Here is a 13,885-nt window from a genome sequence, read left to right as displayed (position 1 = left end):
TAACCACACTCTTCTTCACCCCAATACTCATGCTGCACCCTCTATTGCTATATATCGACAGAGATAGCATGGTTCTTTGAAGTATTATGAAGACGATAATTGTGTTCTACAGTCTTCAAGTATTTAATTAAATTATAATAAAGGTTTAAAGAGGTTTAGGTTTAGGTGAGATCAGGTATGTGAGCATGTGCCAGAGCAGCACGTCGCTGGGTCCACTTTCCGCCGGTACTGCAGGGGCCTCCGTCTCGCCATCCATCAGGCAGATGCCTGGCCCATCCCCATCTCCTTGAGATGCCAATCAACCTGCTGCAACCATGAGGTATGTGGTCGGGCGATTGGTCTCCTCCACCAATGAGACTCCCTCGCTGAGAGAATCTGGTGAGCAGGATCAGCGTCAGGAAAGCAAGCCACATGTCCATACAGCCACAGCTGAGCATGGCTGAATCTCTCTCAGCAATTGCTCATTGGACACAAAATCTGACTAATGAGAGCCAACTAGTCTCCGAAGAGACCTGGTACCAAAGGAGTTATGTGTCTGTCTCAGATCCTTCGTCAGAGTCCAAGTCTCACATCCATAGAGCAAGACTGGAAGCACCAAGGACTGAAGACTCGGACTTTCATCCTCCTGCATAGGTCACAGAGCCACATCCCATGATCCAGAAAATCCATGAATCCATGACCAGCCCCAACCCAGACGTCTATCGACCTCTGGCTCACAACATGCGGACACATGAATGTCACTGCCAAGGTAAGTGAATCTCTTTGTGACCTCAATATCCTCACCACAAACAGGTACAAACAAGATAGTAGCATCCAAGATGTCATTGAAAGCTTGGATCTTCGTTTTGACCCAGGAAATCTGCAATCCCAGTGGCTCCTACTTCCCATTCTGTATCTGGAGGGCCCCCATATGGATATCCAGCATCTCCACAAAGATGACTGCATCATCTGCAAAATCAAGTTCAGATATATTGACATTCCCAAATGATGCACGTAAACTTGATCTCTCCAACATCCTTCCCAGAATTGAGTCCACACAAGCACTGAAAAGTGTGGGGGCCAGTACACACCCCTGCCAAACTCCAGTGACAACTGGAAATAAGTCAGAGATGGAACCACCACACCTCACAGCACTCTTAGTAAATAGTTCAGAAATCAGATTGATCAGCTTTGGTGGCACCCCACGAAGACCGAGAATCCTCTAGATTGAGGCTTAAAGAAGTTTAAAGGCTTATAAATAAATTAATTCCAGGTTTTACCATCGGTTCCCCAGTGTCTATTACATCACTCTACCTGAACGGGCTGTCACACCTTGACGTTTTAGCCAGAATATAGCAAGGTATCAAAATGTATGTAAAACGCTGGCATATGCTGAACTATTGATGTTTTTTTTAAGTTCTGGGTGTATAATAACATGTTGGACATATGCATAACGTATTAGTAACGTACACAGAACGTTTCAATCACATATAGATAACTTATACCAATGAATGCTGAGCGTGTTGTCGGCGTTCACAACCTATGCCCAATGATAGGGTAACTTATGCATATCGCCGACGATCACGTGGCGTAGGCTATTAATAGGCTGCGGCTCGACGATTAAAATCATAACCGCACTAGACATCGAAGTGTGAAGCCGTTGTCACACCTTGACGTTTTAGCCAGTGTATGCCGATGTATGAAAAATTTGCCGAACCAAGCTGGCACACGTCGAATACGTTATGGGTAAGTTTTGTATACGTTAAGAGCACGCTGGCATACATCGTAGTAAGCTGGCATATGCCGAGTACGTCGAGAAATTTTCAGCATGTTTTTCAGTAAAAAAAAGTGCGGTTATGATTTAAATAGTTCAGCGGCAGCCTTTTATTTATATTATATGATAACCGCACTAGAAATCGAAGTGTCAACATCACCGTCCTACCGAAGAAAAAGAAAATAAAAACAATGTCACCCGCAGGGTGACCCATATCTTGCCAAAAGGTGACCACGTGTGACTTCTTTAAGGTCACACTGAGGTGAACAGAGCTGCTATCCACCAGGAGCGACTCCTTGAGGAATATCTGCCTACGAGAGATTCCGATGAGAATCGTTCTACAGAGTAACCATGAAAAATATGCGTTTGCCTCATAACGTCACCAAATGACGTCATAATGTCTCAAGCTTGACATATCGAGAAAACACTCATCGAGGTGTTCAATTTGAGGTACTACACGATATGGTTCCTAAAACTTGAAAATTTGACCTTGGGGTCAAATATGTTTGACCTCAGGCGCTAACCATGAAGGTCAAGGCCAATCGCCACCAAAATTAATCAGCTGAGCGCCAGACCATGAACTATATTCCCATGAAGTTTGAAGATGATCCGATCAAAATTACTCAAAAAATAAGGGTTTCGTCGACTCCCCTGATTTGCGACAGTCACCTTGACCTTTGACTTTGACCTTCAAAATTTTGTGCACTGAAAGGGACCTCTCTAGGCCTCTGATATGCGAAGTTACAAAAATTTCCAATGATAACTGTGCTCTTCAGAATTTTTTATACGTGATTACAGACAAACAAACAAATAAACAAAAAAACATACAAGCTGACTAACATATCTTGCAAAAACTTCGTTTTGGCAAGATGAAAAGAAAAAATAAAAACCAGCGAGTTTGGAACACTGATGCTAACCATTACCTTGACGTGTTTCGACTTATGAGTACCTTACAAGTAACGTGTGTTGACGTGTGTCAACGATCGCATAACGTGCCTACAACACGTTACGCATAGGTTAGAAATAAGTTTCGGGTACGCTAAACATTACATCGACGTGTTTCGACTTATGAGTAACTTACAAGTAACGTGTGTCGACGATCGCGTAACGTGCCTACAACTTATGGCCAGCGTTATGCAGAACGTGTGAGTCATATGCTGGCATACGTCGAAAAATTTCAAGCATGGAAAATTTGTTTAACAGCTCAGCGTACTACGACGTATGCCAGCGTACTACGACGTATGCCAGCGTGCTCTTAACGTATACAAACTTACCCATAACGTATTCCACGTGTGCCAGCGTTTTAGCCAAATTTTTCATACGTCAGGCATACGCTGGCTAAATCGTCAAGGTTTGACAGGGCCTTAACACATTACATAATTGCTTCCTACCTGTTGTTTATGTCCTTTATGACATCCATAAAAACTGCAAGTTTCCGGTTTGGAATTCAATTTTGCTTAACTGCCAGGCAGGCAGACAGAGTAAAAATATTATCTCACTCTAATCTGCGCATTTGTTATTGGGACAATTTCAGAGCCAAATTATGGTAAAACGGCAGACTTGTCTTCCGATTCATGTTCCGATTCATGTTCAAAATATAACTTTCAATTTTAATTAATTGCTCCTCAATCATAAACTCATAAGACAGACAGAAGGACAGATATTAACCAATTCCTTAAGCATTCTTTTTGCTTCATGTGCATGGAGTAACTACATTGGTATGATTATTTCAACTTTTTAGTTCATCATAATTTAAGAAAGTAGTCATCAAATGAACCCACCTATTTCCATGGTCAGCCAATGGAAGAGGTTCCATCTCTTAAACTTCTAGGCCTCACCATCAGGCATAATCTCTCATGGGCCAACCGCAAAGCAAAGCTGGCCTGTAAAGCCAGCTACAGATTGGGCATCGTCCATCGATCCAAGTCTTTCCTTGGAAACATCAGAGCTACACCCAGTAAACATGACCTTTGTCCATACCTCCATGATGGAGTACTGCTCTTCCCTATTGGCTGGTGCCCCAAGCATCACATGTCTTTCCCAGATTCTGTGAAATCTGTAGCTCTGAACACTATTGGAACTTCCCACAAATGCACAAGGTATGTTGCTTTCACATCACAAGTCAGTCGACAGTCTGTTTTTTCCCACCTCTTTCTAATGTTGCTTCTTCTGCTCTCTCAATTCTCTGATCTTCCCCGGCAACTCCAGCATGCCTGCTTTCTTCCAATAACCCCTTGTGGTTAAACTTTCAAAATCCAAGCTGACTGCACACCTCAATTTCTTTGTTCTTTACTTCTCCCATCTATGGAACCACTTCCCAGAGGCTATTCTTTCCCACTCTTCCCTCCAGTGCTTCAAGCAGACACCCTCACCTCATGTCATCACCATCCTGAACAATGATCTCTATTACCCAACACTCTTACTTGCTCATTTCAGTGTTTCCTCCATATATATATATATATATATATATATATATATATATATATATATATATATATATATATATATATATATATATATATATATATATATATATATATATATATATATATATATCTTCTGTATATTACTAAAACTCTCATCTTGTATGTATGTATGTATGTATGTATGTATGTATGTATGCATGTATGTTCCCAAAATTCAGCCAAAATGGTCCACAATATTGCAAAAAATTTCGGCCCAATTTACTCACCATTCTCCTGCGGTGTGCAGTATCAAGTTTCGTTCAAATTGGGCAATGAAAAAATTATTTAAAAATCAATTCCTGATTCAGTCAAGTACTCTTCGGGAAAATTTGATCAATGCAAACAACCTCAGTGGTATAGTTCGCTGGAGCTATCTTTATTTTTCTTGAAATGATCTTTAAAAAAAATCACAAACATTTAGTATAGACAAATAACGATTTATTTTTAAGCATAAAATAAACATCGCCATTTTGATCTAATACTTTTGTGTTTGTTAATAAATAAAATTGTGTTTAGAAGATTAGGCACAATAATTTCTTCGACTTTCTTTTCTCCGTTTTTTTTTTTTCACATTGACGCGCAATATCAAGTTTCGCTCAAATCGGGCAATGAAAAAATTATTAAAAAATCAATTCCCGATTCAGTCAAGTACTCTGGGATTATTTGATCAATGCAAATAACCTCAGCGGTATAGATCGCTGGAGATATTTTTTTTTCTTTTTTTTTGTTGTTGAAATGATTTTTTTTTATCAACGGGTTCACGGGGCATCTTGTGCATATATATGTGTGTGTGTATATATATATATATATATATATATATATATATATATATATATATATATATATATATATATATATATTGTTACGTCTGAGGGGAGGGGTATGCATTCAAAGCGTAATTAGGATGTTTAATTAGGTATGCCATGCTGTTCGAGTTGTACCAGGATCTCGATGTTATAAGTAGCAGTTCAGTGTTGATAAATTGTCTAGTAAATGTCCATTTCTTTAAGGGGAATATCATAATTGTCACGTAATTAGATAGGAGACGGGTTAGGATAAGTGTTTATGCGTATCCCCTTTTAGTATTCCCTGAAAACTTGCCGTGACATAACAGGACAGTGCTGCGGATGGCTCCGCCCCTTGATCACGATTGGCGGAAGGCGACGGCAGAGGGCCAATAAAAGGGCTCGATTGGAAGTGACGAGGACTCGAGTATAAAAACGTGCTGATTGGGAGAGGAAGAAGAGATATAGAGGAGAAAGCATCTGGTCGAGGCTGTTTGTCTCTGAGCACGCTCTCTCGTTGCGCTGGTTCGTTCCTGGATTCATCGTGTCTCGTGCCCTTGCTGTGCCTCGTGCCTCACCTCGGTTGGCTCTGGAGTTCTGCTGGCTCGGAGTACGGGACCGAACGGCGGGCGGACCTGCCTCCCTCTCCTGCTCGCATCTTGGCGCTAGAACTGGCTCCTTGGCGGCTGTGAGCGGTCTTGGGCCTACACCAGGAGGTCGACACCACCACGGTGGCTGGTTGGAGCTAAGAGGCCGGAAACCGCGGTTCTGCGCGGAAGGGTTGACGGAACCTCGGCACCACCGTGTCTCCTGCCCCTGACGAGCGCAACGCCAGCTCGTCCGGCACCAATCCAGTGACTGTTACGTCGACACCGCGGGCAAGCCTGACCACTAGCTAGGTTGTGTGTGTGTGTGTGTGTGTGTGTGTGTGTGTGTGTGTGTGTGTGTGTGTGTGTGTGTGTGTGTGTGTGTGTGTGTGTGTGTGTGTGTGTGTGTGTGTGTGTGTGTGTGTGTGTGTGTGTGTGTGTGTGTACCTGGTGCCTTAGAGGGTTTGAGATTTGTATATCCATTGGAATTGGTTGTGTTCCCCCCACGCCCGAATCCACCCCACCTCCTGTCGAATCGCCCCTGGATCCCTCCTCTTGCCGAGTCTTTTTATCGTTCTGGTTAGAGAAATAAACATTATTAACTCAGTGAAAAGTGGCTCGTGCCACCTTCCTCGTCCCGTTTGTTGGAGAGCGATTAAAACCGCCATCCTTGGGTTATAAAAAATAAACCGCCTCCATCGTTTCGGCTCGTTTTACGTTGGCGGGACTGTTCAAGTCCTGTGAATACCACTATCTATATATATATATATATATATATATATATATATATATATATATATATATATATATATATATATATATATATATATATATACATACATATATATGCCTCCCTCTTCCTTTCTTGTTTATTTATCCCCTCGATGGTTGTGCCCAATTGTTGCCTGCTGCCCCACTATTATGGAGAAAAGAAAGACTTGGTCATTTTTTCACAAGACTTTATTCAGATATAATTTATTCAATTCCATTTATTCAGTCTTTGCTTTACTTGTATTATCATTGAGATCTGAATAATGTCATGAGGTGTGTGTCCTTGTTGTCTGACCATATCTCACAGATTGTCCTCTTTGGTCAACTTCCTGATCGAAATCCAGACATAGCTGTAAATTTGCAGGCCTGTGAGTAGCTGTGTGCAGAGTTTGACGACTGCCTGGTTACTCTCAATCTTCTATTCTCAAATTATCTCTCAAGGCTGGTGGGGGAACTCCATGACATCACAAGTTTGCAACAATATTTATTGGAGGTGCTCGTCATTTCTTTTCTTGCTGCTCACACCTGACTTGCCCAATAATTTCAAATGACTGCATAAATGTATGCAACATCTTGATAGGTTTAATTCAAGCCACAAAAGGATGTTATCAGGCCAGTTATACAAAGATCATTCGATAAGTATTTATTAGCAAATACATGTTGGACTGGCATTCAAGTCTGAATTCAGTTTTTCAGCCCACTAGTTGTCATTACTGAAGCACAGCTGTATTGGATGCTCAAGCAATGCCCTTGCACATCCAGGCAGTAATTACCCTTGCTGAAGGAGAGGGTATTGCATTTGGGTCCGTTTGTTTGTTTGTTTGTTTGTTGGGTGTTCGCCAGACTACCGTTATTCTCAGGTTTTCCATCTGTCTGTATGTATGTAATGGACAGCTCTGGAGGCCAGAGGAGTCAACCAATTTTGCTGAAACTTTACTGATAGTTTCATACCAGGATCTAGTTGTATGCTTTTGAGCACCATTGCTATGGACGCCATCATTGCCGAGCAACGGGACTTTGAAGTTTTTGAAAAAATCCGAAAAATATTTATATATATTTTTATCGAAAATCAAAAATCGGCTTCTGCGCTTTTATGCGCACTATAATCAACCTCTTTATCAAAAATTTTCAGCATGATCCGCCAAAAACTGTATGACTAGTATGCAATTATATAGCGACCACCCATGTTGCCTACCGGCTTGTCTGTTTGTTTGTCTGTTTATCTGCTTGTTTGTCAGCACAGAACTTTTGTTTTTCTCCGTAACCGCTTGTTGGATTGAGACGAAATTTTCACCATTGGAGATGTGGAATGTTTGAATGATAATTATAACATCATAGGTCATGTGGTTTGGCACCGGGCGTAGTGGCGTGCGCCTGTAATCTGGCTACTCGGAGGCTTGGGTTGGAGGATCGCTTGAGGACGGGAGCTCTGCGCTGGGCCGTGCTATGAGAGGGTGTAGGGCAGCCCGGAATCATGGCGAAACCCAATCTTTATCCCTTTGTCGTAAGAGGCGACCAGGGTTGCGTCAGGAAGGGCATCCGGCGTAAAACCTGTGCCAAATCATTATATTATGCGGATCATAACGGATGATCCACTGTGGCGACCCCTAATGGGAGCTGCCAAAAGAAGAAGGAGAAGAGGTCATGTGGTTTGGCAGCCATGTTGGAAAAATGAAAAAAACTTTGGAACTCTGTAACTCTGAAACCAAAACAAGGAAAAAATTGCAACTTTGCACATAGCAAGTACTCCTCATGGGGAATGAGTGTAATTTTTATGACGTCATGGGTGCCCTCGTTATGACATCATATTTGCATATATAGAACGCCACATCCGATCAGTATGAACGTTTTTGAGGGTCATCTGGAGATAAAATGGTACACCAATTTTTTTTGATGATGTCATCAGTCATGTGATTTGGCAGCCATATTGTTTAAAAAAAAAAACAAAAAAACCTTTAAAAATTTTCTTCTCTGAAATGACTAACTCGTCATCACTGCCAGCAGTTATTAAGTGGCAGTTCTATTTATGTCTCTTATTAATTACGTAACACACTAGTACACAAACGCCACACAAAATACACCACACAAAACTACGCAAACACCACACTAAACAAGGTCTACAATGAGGTGAGGGTCTACAATCTGATTTTCTTTGTCTTGTTTGCAATATAGTACTGTATGTTCAGGATACCTATGATAATTCAAGTTCTCTCCATGAAAAGTGGGAATTTTAACATCTACCAACTAGAGAGTTCATAGAACACCTTACCCCATGCGGTCTTGAGAAACAAGGACACGGGCGGGGTCTGTGAGCGGTTTATTGGATTGGTCGAGATGATGTTAAATGCCGTAATATTTTGTCCAAGTGGTGCTAAACAGAAGCATTTTGAAATTGTCAAAAGGCAATTTGTGTTCTGCAGTGTTCAATTATATAATACAACTTAAATACAATAAAGATTTTAACGGTTGTATAAAAAAAAATTTCCGGAAGTTTACTGCCATTAATGTCGCGTCTTTTGCACCACCTGATTTAACAAGTTACATTAGTTATTTGTACCTGGTAGTTGTGTCTTTTATGATGTCCTTAAAAACAATGTTTCCTGTTTGGAATGATTTTCAACCTTGTTTGATTGCCAGACAGGCAGACAGACTCGTGACAGACAGACAAAAACTCACTCCTCTCTGCGCATGTGTGAATGGCACGATCCTAGAGCCATTCCAAACAGCCATAAACTACAGGTTCATTTTCCGATTCATGTTCCAATTCATGTTGATAACATAACATTCAATTTAAATTAAGTTATTCCTCGATCATAAACTGACGTTTGTTTGATCATAGACAGACAGACAGACAGACAAACAAAGTGAACCAATTGCTTAACCCCGCTTTTCACTTCACGTGTGCAGGGTAACTAATGCTCGCATATGGGACACCCAGTTCAAAGCTTTGACAGAGTCACACCAACAACCTCCCATCTGAGTTGAAGGTTGCTCTCAAGGTTTGACAGAGTGTTTTAATGCATCGTCATGTTTTCGAAAACCTGTTTTTAAAGTACTCGTAAGTGTGTACATGTTTCCAACTGATAATTGAAACTTTTTTCTTGCAATGTTTTCATGAAATATATCTCATACAAATAATGGATCTTACACAAAATGAAAAAACAAATATCCACAAGTACTTAAATAGGGGTATACATGACTTCTGGCACGTTTTCATGCAGAATACTGTTTGTTCGTTCAATTGTTCAATTCGTTCAATGGTATCTCAACCGGGCAATGAACATGGATGACCACCCAAAAGAGGTAGTGTGTAATGCTCATGTGGAATTACACCAGTTGATATCAACAGCAGACCTGGAAAGTGCTGTTTCTGCTTTATTGGCTTCACCAAAAGGATAAATAATGTTTTATATGAATCTTATAAATGTCGTTGAAAGGTTAAAGGACACCGTGAATGTGAGGTTGCCCTCTCTCTATCGAGTGCAGCCTGTGGCTGCTGGTTGCATCATTGGTTGGGACGTGGCTATGCCGCTGATGCAGTGTCCCCCTTACCAGTACACTGGTGCTCATTTTGCTGACCTCGGAAGGATGACAGGCTGAGTCAACCTCCTGGTGTATTTTAATTCAACGGCCAACGGGGCTTGAACTCAGGACCCAAGGATCCCAAACCGCCACCTGAACCACTAAGCAAACATCAGGCTTTGTGAGGTTGCTAAAACCACAAAAAACATTTCCTTGCTGAAACAGAAATAATAGCAGAATGAGAAAGTTAGAAACAAATAAGTACAAGATATAGAAAACAAGAAAGAAGAATGGCTATGATTACGATTATAGAATTATTTGTACAGTAAACCCTCCAAAATTGTGGGTTGTGATATCATGGATTTTGACCAATCACGAGTAACATATTGAGTTCCAATTTAGTTGTCGTGGTATTTCATTTCAGCCAATCATGGTTTTTGAACGGAGATGAGTCATTGTTTGCATCCACATATGACTACCACCCATAACGAGCCTTTTTGTTGTTTCTTGCACACCGATAATTGTAGCAATTAGACCAGCATATGGGAACAAAGCTAAATTTAAAAATGAATAGTCATCGAACTGGAAATGACATACAGAGATCCTGTAATATGAGATCTACAACATCTAGTAGACACACAACAGATAACAATGGTGCGCAAACGTAAAATGATGGACAAAATTAATTGTGCCAAAAGGCAAAGAAAGGGTATGACATTGTCGAGTTGTTAGATACGTCGGCAAGAAGTGAAAGTGGGGCATGTGTGTCACCATTACGGGATCAATGAATGAACTATGTGAAAATGAGTCAAATATCCATGCAAGGGTTCCTGCCAGCAAAGCGCAAATGGCTTATTCCAGTCCCATGATCCTCATATTGAAAGGATTAAAATGCGCTTAATGTTTGGATTGAGGGTCAAACGGAAAAAAATTCCTTTTGTTGTATACTTTGTCGAGGATCATATAAGAGCTAACATGCAGAACATATAACAACGGGAAAAGGAGACAAGAGGGGCGGGAGAGGGAAGCACAACAAAAGTAGGGAACAGAGACATTAGGAGATCTGTGGAAGGGAGAGGGATGGTGCACGGTAAATGTGGTAAACAAGATGGACACGACAGGGTGTGGACTTTGAGTGGACCAGTGATACAGGAGACACCATTGGGGATTAACTTGGACCTTGAGTGGACCGGTGATATGGGAGAAACCATTGTGGATTTACTCGGATGTTGAGTGGACCGATGTATGGGAAAAACTATTATGGATTTACTCAGATTTTGAGTGGACCAGTGTATGGGAGAAAGGATTGTAGATTTACCAACGTTTTCATGAGGCATCCAGGACCGAAGGCTCCATGTCAAGCCTGGCTCAAGGAACTAATCAAGGTGAAGGGATTTATGCTGGAGCAGGTTTTTAACGCCGAAGAGATGGGATTTTTTTGGGAGAGGATGCCATCTTGTACCTTCCTGTCCAAACAGGAAAGATCTGCTCTGGATCAAGGTGGTTAAGGATCATTTTACCCTTCTTCTATGTGGCAATGCAGCAGGCAACTTCGTCGTGATCCTGATTATCCAACTGCCATCACAAGTTCTACATTCACGTCTTTATAACCTCCATTCTCCCTCCACCCTATTGCATCACCATTATCTCTGAGCTAAGTCTTGTGTTTTCTATTTATGGCAGAGAACAGTACAAATGAGTACGTAATATGTTTATCCTCACCCACCCACCTCATTGCTTTGAAATAAATTAAAAAGGTAAAACTTAAGTGTTTTTGTTTAATTTACACTGTGTTTATATGTTGAGTTCAATCTTAACGTGCTATATACATTGATGAGCCAAAACATTATGACCACCTGCCTAATATGCTGTTGGTCCCCCGTGTGCTGCCAAAACAGCGCTGACCCGCCGAGGCATGGACTCTACAAGACCCCTGAAGGTGTCATGTGGTATCTGGCACCAAAACATTAGCAGCAGATCCTTAAAGTCCTGCAAGTTATGAGGTGGAGCCGCTGTGGATCGGACTTGTTGGTCCAGCACATCCCGCAGATGCTCAACCAGATTGAGATCTGGAGAATTTGGGAGGCCAGGGCAACACAGTGAACACGTCATCATGTTCCTCAAACCATTTCTGAACAATGTGTGCAGTGTGGCAGGGCACATTATCCTGCTGAAAGAGGCCACTGCCATCAGGGAATACCATTGCCAGGAAGGGGTGTACCTGGTCTGTAACGATGTTTAGGTAGGTGACACGGGCCAAATTAACATCCACATGAATGGCCGGACCCAGGGTTTCCCAGCAGAACATTGCCAAGAACATCACACTCCCTCCACCGGCTTGTCGTCTTCCCACAGTGCATCCTGGTGTCATCACTTCCTCGGGTAAACGGCGCACATGCACACGGCCATCCACGTGATCTAAAATAAAATGGGACTCATTGGATCAGACGACCTTCTTCCACTGCTCCAAGGTCCAGTTCTGACGCTCGTGTGCCCATTGTAGGTGCTTTCAACGTTGAACAGGGGTCATCATGGGCACTCTGACCGGTCTGCGGCTATGCAGCCCCATACGCAGCAGGGTGCGGTGCACTGTGGATTGTGACACATTCCTCCTGTGACCACCATTAAAATTTTCTGTGACTTGTGCCACAGTAGACCTTCTGTCAGTTCGGACCAGATAGGATAGCCTTCGTTGCCCTCGCGCATCGATGAGCCTTGGGCGCCCAACACCCTGTCGCCGGTTTGTGGTTTGTCCCTCCTCGGACCACTGTCGGTAGGTACTCACCACTGCTGACTGGGAGCACCCCACAGGCCTTGCCATTTCAGAGATGCTCTGACCCAGTTGTCTGGCCATAACAATTTGGCCCTTGTCAAAGTCACTTAGGTCTTTACTCCTGCCCATTTCTCCTGCATCCAATACATCAACTTCAAGAACTGACTGTTCACCTGCTGCCTAAGATATCCCATCCCTTGACAGGTTCCGTGACAAGATAATCAATGTTATTCACTATATATATAAATATATATATATATATATATATATATATATATATGTATAGATTTTTGGGGGGGGTTCACGAGTCAGTAAGTGACCACTATATTCGTTATGGGTGTGTGTGTGTGTGTGTCTGTCTGTCTGTCTGTCTGTCTGTCCCGAGCATAGCTCCGTGGGTTTTGATCCGATCCTGATAAAATTAGGGTGCGAGGTTTGTATCATGATCTAGTTGTGTTTTCCTGAGAATGGGTGTGCTGCGCCCATTATGGGCGGAGCCACGCCCAAAAAACGTGTTTTTAAGGGGTAGCCGATTTCAAGTTACATCTTCTCCGAGGGGTTTGTCGAATCTGGCAGGGGTTTTCGGTATTTGCTTAGCCCAATGGCACCTGCATAGTCCCACGGAGCTCGATTTTTCATTTTCGTCCCAACGTTAAGGTCACAAGGTCACAAACTTAGAAAATGTCGAAAAAATCAATAAACTGGGCATTGAGCTCCGAGGGTTTTCAACTGTTTCGAATGAAAGTTGGTATGCAAGTAGTGCTCTTCGTGTACGACAACTTTCATCATTTACATTTTTCCCGATTCCCGCCAGTTTGCCCGTGGCGTCCCCTCGAAGGTCAAAAAATAAAAAGGCGAACCCTGTACATTGCTCATGAACCATCACCGTTTCCAGACTTGTTATGATTATTATTATTATTATTTTTTTTTTTACATGTTTATTTAAATTATGATGTGTTTTTTTCTTGCTGCCATCCAGCTTCCTCTATATTTTCTCGAAGCCCAGGAATCGATCCACAATTTTCCCATTGGCCCTTGGTTTCCACTTTTGTGATTTTAACTATCACAGCATATTTCCAGGAACCTAACCCCTGTGATAATTGAGGGTTCACTGTATTTCAAAATTTCAGAACTGGAAGAAAACCAGTGCAGCAATGATGAATGACAACTTTAGTTTGTAAGTGGGAGAAGCAGGAAACTTTATGAGATAATGGTTTGTGATAAAGTTG

General features: G+C 42.0%; 1 protein-coding gene across 3 annotated transcripts in view; it reads left to right on the top strand.

The window, feature by feature from the left end:
• LOC147024189 (uncharacterized) overlaps positions 1-13,885 on the top strand; it is a 157,382-nt gene that overhangs the window by 7,974 nt on the left and 135,523 nt on the right. For 2 of the 3 annotated variants that reach the window (XM_085883862.1, XM_085883863.1), the window contains exons 3-5: positions 6,669-6,854; positions 8,999-9,100; positions 9,269-9,360. The exons of the other annotated variant lie outside the window; for it this stretch is intronic. The gene's annotated coding sequence lies outside the window, so the exon portion shown is untranslated. The remainder of the gene's footprint in view (positions 1-6,668; positions 6,855-8,998; positions 9,101-9,268; positions 9,361-13,885) is intronic. 3 annotated transcript variants of the gene reach the window in all.

The sequence above is a fragment of the Eptatretus burgeri genome, chromosome 6 (assembly GCF_056783735.1).
Source record: "Eptatretus burgeri isolate ZD-2024b chromosome 6, Ebu_testis_v1, whole genome shotgun sequence".
In the NCBI taxonomy this organism is placed as follows: Eukaryota; Metazoa; Chordata; class Myxini; order Myxiniformes; family Myxinidae; genus Eptatretus; species Eptatretus burgeri.
The sequence above is the reverse complement of the archived record's forward strand: the minus strand, read 5'-3'. Positions and strand labels throughout refer to the sequence as shown.